The sequence below is a fragment of the Lagopus leucura genome, unplaced genomic scaffold (assembly GCF_019238085.1).
Source record: "Lagopus leucura isolate 7727_CA_CO unplaced genomic scaffold, USGS_WTPT01 Super-Scaffold_100014, whole genome shotgun sequence".
NCBI lineage: Eukaryota > Metazoa > Chordata > Aves > Galliformes > Phasianidae > Lagopus > Lagopus leucura.
The window spans coordinates 15,890,691-15,896,516 of record NW_024962268.1 but is presented as its reverse complement, the minus strand read 5'-3'; positions in this window follow the sequence as shown (position 1 = coordinate 15,896,516).

Sequence of the window (5,826 nt, the reverse complement as noted above, 5' to 3'; positions counted from 1 at the left end):
TTCAAAATTAGGCATTTCTAAATGCACAACAGCTGATGAGATTGCTTTTCAAGTTAAAAAAAGATAATATGAGGAGAAAACCAGTTTAAGAATGACACTTTTTTCCTATTGCCCTTCCAGTTTTTATTTTCTCACTATGTTGTATCTTGAATCATGGTCAGTCATTGAGCTGTATAAAAAGGGGACCCTTGTCCCCACAGTGTTTAAGGACAATAGCTCTCCCAGCCTCTCTAGGTATCAAGTTCCTGCTAAGAGGGTTGCACAGAAGGTGCATACTGTAGGAACAGAATTTCACACAATCTATGAAAAGGAAATCTTAATCATTTGAATTTTTTCTTTTCACACTTCCAATTTAATTAGAACCTTAATTCAAAACAGATTTGAGGAAAAAATATTTTCTAAGTTGTTTTGATTGTTCTATTTTTGAATTTTAGTAGAAAACAATGAAATGATCAGGATATAATGGGACAGTCAGCATTATTCAGTCCTTCACTTAAACTTACATCTAATTTTTATTTGAAATTTTGTCATAGTGACCTTGGGAAGGAAATAACAGCTGTTACTGCAAGTTGTAAGAGACTGTCATTTTTCCTCTGAGTTTGCTCAGAATGCACATTTTTCTGAAACAAAACAGGAAATTTTTATACTTTGTCTGAATTAGAGTTCTCACATCCTCATATGCTTTGAGACTCTGCTTTTCACTCTCCATTCACAAAGAATCCACAGGCACTACTGGAACAAGAGCTGTGCCAGGAGGAAGGTGGCCTCAAGATCAAAATGCAGATTTATCAAGAAAACAATAAAGAATGGGAAAACAAAACCACTTTAACTAGACAGAGCCATTGTACATTCATATCAGGAAGATTTCGCTCATTAGCATATTCGTGAACGAAAAGGAGATCCAGGCACGGAGAGGAAAGTCAGACTGATGTTAATGAGGCTGCAAAAATGTAGCTGAGAGGTTTGTCTTCCAAGTTTCACATGTCTGTAATGTAGTCAGTGGTGGTTTAATATACAAGTGGGAGATCTGGAAGCTGTTCTGAGCCCAGAAGAATGTCTGGTGTAAAAGTGGTATGCTAGCTAATGAGAACAGTCTTTTCCAGAAAGTTTTCTGAGAGCACCTATGGCAAAAAATTTTGCTATATTGAACTTCTACCATAATATCCTTGTTTTAATCTTGACAGAATTCACAAATAGAAAAATGCAGGAGTATCTAATGGGAGATGTTTTCCTATCTGCAAGAAGACTTTTACTCATATGTACTACAGAATGCTATATTGATAGCCCAAAAATGCTATAAAAATATTTTCCAAATGACATGATCTAGTTAGTTTAGCAGATAACATAAAATATACAACAAAAGAAGTAGTATATTAAAAAGTTCTAATTAATTTATTATTTGAGGATTTTCTTTCAAGATTTTTCAATCCCAATAATTTCAATTCCAGCTTTTATCAGCGTATCTGCTGATCATTTGCACTATTTGCACTAAATTGCTGTGATATAAATGTAAGTACATGTACTGACTTCCGTATGTACAAGCACAGAAGAAAGCCTGGGAGTAAGAAAATGTTAGACTGTTATCAAAAGAGAAAGCATAATTGGTGTGGAGAGCACTCTTTTTGCTTGTTTGTTTAGGAAATTCATGCTGTGTGATCAAATGAAGGAGGAGAAGAATTTTATTAGGATAGCAAGGTAAGTAGAATGCAAACTGCTCTGGTCTGGCTGTTTTCATTAATTCCAAGCAAATATGCATCTATGTTCTCTGCTCTGTGGTAGAACTTACATTCCTGACCAGAGAATAAAAGACTTCAAAGTCCTTAGCATGAAAAGAATAGTTTTAAGATTAACACATATAACTTATTTATATATTAAAGTCAGATGTTTAGAATAACATCTGTACTCCCACTGTGACAGTATCCAGATTTCACTAGCATTTCTCTCACTCAAGAGCTATTTAATCTGCTAATAAAGATAGAGAGTAATGTAAAGATGTACAGTCCTTTTAATCAGATTCTGGAGTGTGGGCAGATTGGTGACTAGCAAGGTGATAGCCATCTACCTCTACATTTTCAAAAAAGCACACTAGACCCTTTTCCACAGTGTACTAAGTGTATAAGCTGGTAATTGACTTCTAAGTTCAGAAAAGTATGAATTTCCAGTGGTAATCATTTGCCTAAGAATCTCTGACTCTTCTGCTTAGCAGGATGGTGTTCACCATTGCTCCTCCTCCTGTTTTTGCATTCTGCTTGTGTGAGGTATTCACACCAGCAGCCCAACAGCCCTTCAGCCTGGTGTTTGTCATGCATAGGACACTTCACATAGCTGCTCACTTGCTCCTGTTACAATTGGGCCACAATTCCTGCCCTTTCACAAAGATGAATATGGCTATTCCTAAATTTAATCTGTATCTAAAAAACAGAATCCATGAAATTACAACTTACTTTTATTTTCATAGCAAATGTAGGTATTATCTTCACTTAAGAAAAAAAAAAAAATCCACAAAAAACAGATGAATTTATGAATTTGCATTTACAAATACTGTAGTTTCATGGTGAAACTACCATACAATATTCTAGTTTCAAATTATGAAAACCTGTTATAGATAAGGATATTAAATAATGAACGTGCAGATTTATATTTCTAATAGATTTTGTATGGCCATCTGAAATGTATACTCAATTTCCTTTGTGCATGCTAACAAAGCTATTCACAAAATGAAATTTATTCAAAAGGTATTTCAAAAATTACACAAATTACATTTGTGAATGGTTAAGATTAAGACTTTGACAGGAAAACAGTACTGTAGTCAAGGGTTTACACACAAATAAACAATGAATGAACAATAGAAAAAAAGTGCTATGTGCGTCAGTAATTGTAACATATGCTTAAACATGCTCATTTGCTTCCCTAGAAATATTTTGCACTTGCTGTGACAGTTAATTTCATTAAGATGTGTGAGACAATCAAGGACCTAGAGGACTGTCCTCTCTTGACTGCCCACATTGCTATCCCCTGTTGTGTTACCCTGTCTTTTATTCTCACCTGTCTCGGCTCATTTTTGAATCCTTTTCTGAGTTGATTGAAATTATAAGGGAATAAGGAGATTGGGAAGAGAAAAGTTACAAAGTGACTTGCATTTTAAGTTGTGGTCTAGTAATCTCACTTGCTGGTCAAGGGATTCCTTCAAAAGCTGTATTTATCTTTTGACACAAACTTGCTAATTTTGTAGGCTCATACCAGGCAAATCCAAGTGTCAGAAAAATCTTCTCTTCTATGCATAGTTCCTAACAAGAAACATGGTCAAATGGCTGCCTACAGAATATTCATGAGCAAAATGATCTTTCTTAAATAATTTTCATACTAAACTTTTCATGAGAAATTGCCACTCATTTTACATTTAAAGAGGAAATACTCATGTCCTTTAAGTGTTGAATAATATCTGTATAGTTTCAAGAACTACCCTTTGACTGGATATGTTGCATGACTGTCAAAATAGTGACATCTATAGATAACTTACGTTGAATTTTCAGATTGAACATGATTATCCAGACAGAATTATACCTGTGTAGTTGGTTCATACAACATCTGAAGTATAAAGAACAAAAGCTGCATCATACATAGAATATCATTTCCAATATTCCACAGTAAATTGAGATTTTGTCCTACTTTTTGATTTTAATCAACTAATACAGAAAATTTATACTGACTTTTACTACATAAACTACAAGCTTAAGGTTAAAATCTGAAAAATCAGGATATCAGGAAACACAGTTCACTATGAATTGGATAGTGATGTTACAGTTCTGTTTCACAAATATCAATTAAAAAAAAAAAAAAAAAAAACAACCAAACCCACATTTTTCCATTTGGTCTCCTTTTGTGCCACAGTATTTATCTTAATATACAATGACACCAAAGATATACTGTATGTTACTCTTTCTTCAAGAAGGATCTACTGTGGATAAATGCACCTCTCTCTTTTATGTACAACTTCAGTATGAATGAATGAAAAATATGCCAAAGAAGGAGGTGGTCCAAGTCAGCCAGCACAGCTTCGCTAATGGTATACTGTGCCACACAAATGAAGCGGCCTTTTTTGATAGAATGACAGCACTGGCGGACAAAGGAAGGGCAACTGACATTGTATACTTTGATTTGTGCAGGGCCTTTGACACAGTCCCGTACCACATCCTTACAGTTAAGTTGGAGAGAGATTTGAAGATGGTCAGTAGAGAAAGAATTGCTTGGGTGGTCATAGTCAGAGGGCTGTTGTCAACTGTTCTATGTCCAAGAGTATGCTGCTAATCACGAGCGGTGTCCCCGAGAGATCTGTCCTGGCACAGGTACTTTTCTATATCTTTACTGACATAGTGACATTGAATGTATCCTCAGCAAGTTTGTTGATGATACCAGTTAACAAAAAAAAGGAAGGAATGCCATCCAGAGGGATCAGGACAGGTGTGAAGGTAAGCCCACTTGAAATAATGAGTTCAACAAAGTCAAATACGAAGTATGACGTGTAGGCTGGGAGAAGAACTCATTAAGAGCAGCCCTCTAGAGAAGGACCTGGGGTGGTTCTGGTGGATGAAAGGCTAGACAAAAGCCAGCAGTGTTTACTTGCAGCCTGGAAGGCCAGCAGAATTCTAGGCTGCATCAAAAAGAGGGGGAGCAGCAGGGAGAGGGAATGGATTGACCCGTTCTACTCTGCCCTCATCAGTCCCCAACTTCTGTACTGCCCCCAGATCTGGGTGCCCCAGAATAAGGATATGAAGATGTTGGAGTGAGTCCAGAGGAGGGCCACACAGATGACTGAAGAGCTGGAATGCCCTTCCTATGAAGAAAGGCTCTGGGAGTTGGGTTTGTTCAGCCAAGAAGATTCTGGGGAAGCTTCATTGCAGCCTTCCAGTAATAGAAGGGAACTTATAACCAGGAAGGGAAGCAATTTTTTACATGGTCTATTAGTGGTAGGACAAGGGAGAATGGACAATGGAGAATAAACTAAAAGCAGGAAGATTTAGTTTAGGTATTAGAAGGAAATTCTCTCAGATGGTGGTGAGGCACTGGCATAAATTGCCCAGACAAGCTGTGAATATTCTATCCCTGGAGGCATCCAAGGGCAGGTTGGATGGATCTTGGAGCAGTCTGATTTGGTGGGGGCAATCCTGCTCACGACAGCAGGGTTGGAACTGAACGATTTTTTATGTCTCTTCCAACATAAGCCACTCCAAAATTCCATGATTCTCTGAAAGGTACACAATAAAGATACCACGCCATGAAAAAAAGTTACAGAATTGAATAGGAACTGAAGTGTGTAATTTAATTTAAAGAGAGAGAGAGAGAGAACTGAAATAGAAATTATCTTGTTCCATGAAGATTGCTACACATCGTGAGGGTTGGTACCTCAGTTGGAAGTGATGTATTAGGAGTCTGAAAATCTTGTTGTATTCTACTGTGTTGAAAGTATCAGAATGAAAAGAATAGTTGAGCTTGGAGAGGTTATTATCATGTACAAATACCCTACTGTGTGAACTGAATAGGTTTCTTCTCCAGGGCTTTTATCTGCAGTACTCAGAAAATGAATAAAATTGTAAATTGCTCTGAAAATGCTCTGAAGTCCAGAGATGAAACCTTCCTCAGTAATAAAATATTAAAAAAAAAAAAAAAAAAAAAATCAATAGGAAGCTAGAGGAGTCCTTTAGTTAGCTTATTCTAACAGCTTTCTTATTATCTACATAACCACACAGAGAACACAGACACACAAAAAGGGGGATAAAAATGAAAGAAGGGAAGGGAAGGGAAGGGAAGGGAAGGGAAGGGAAGGGA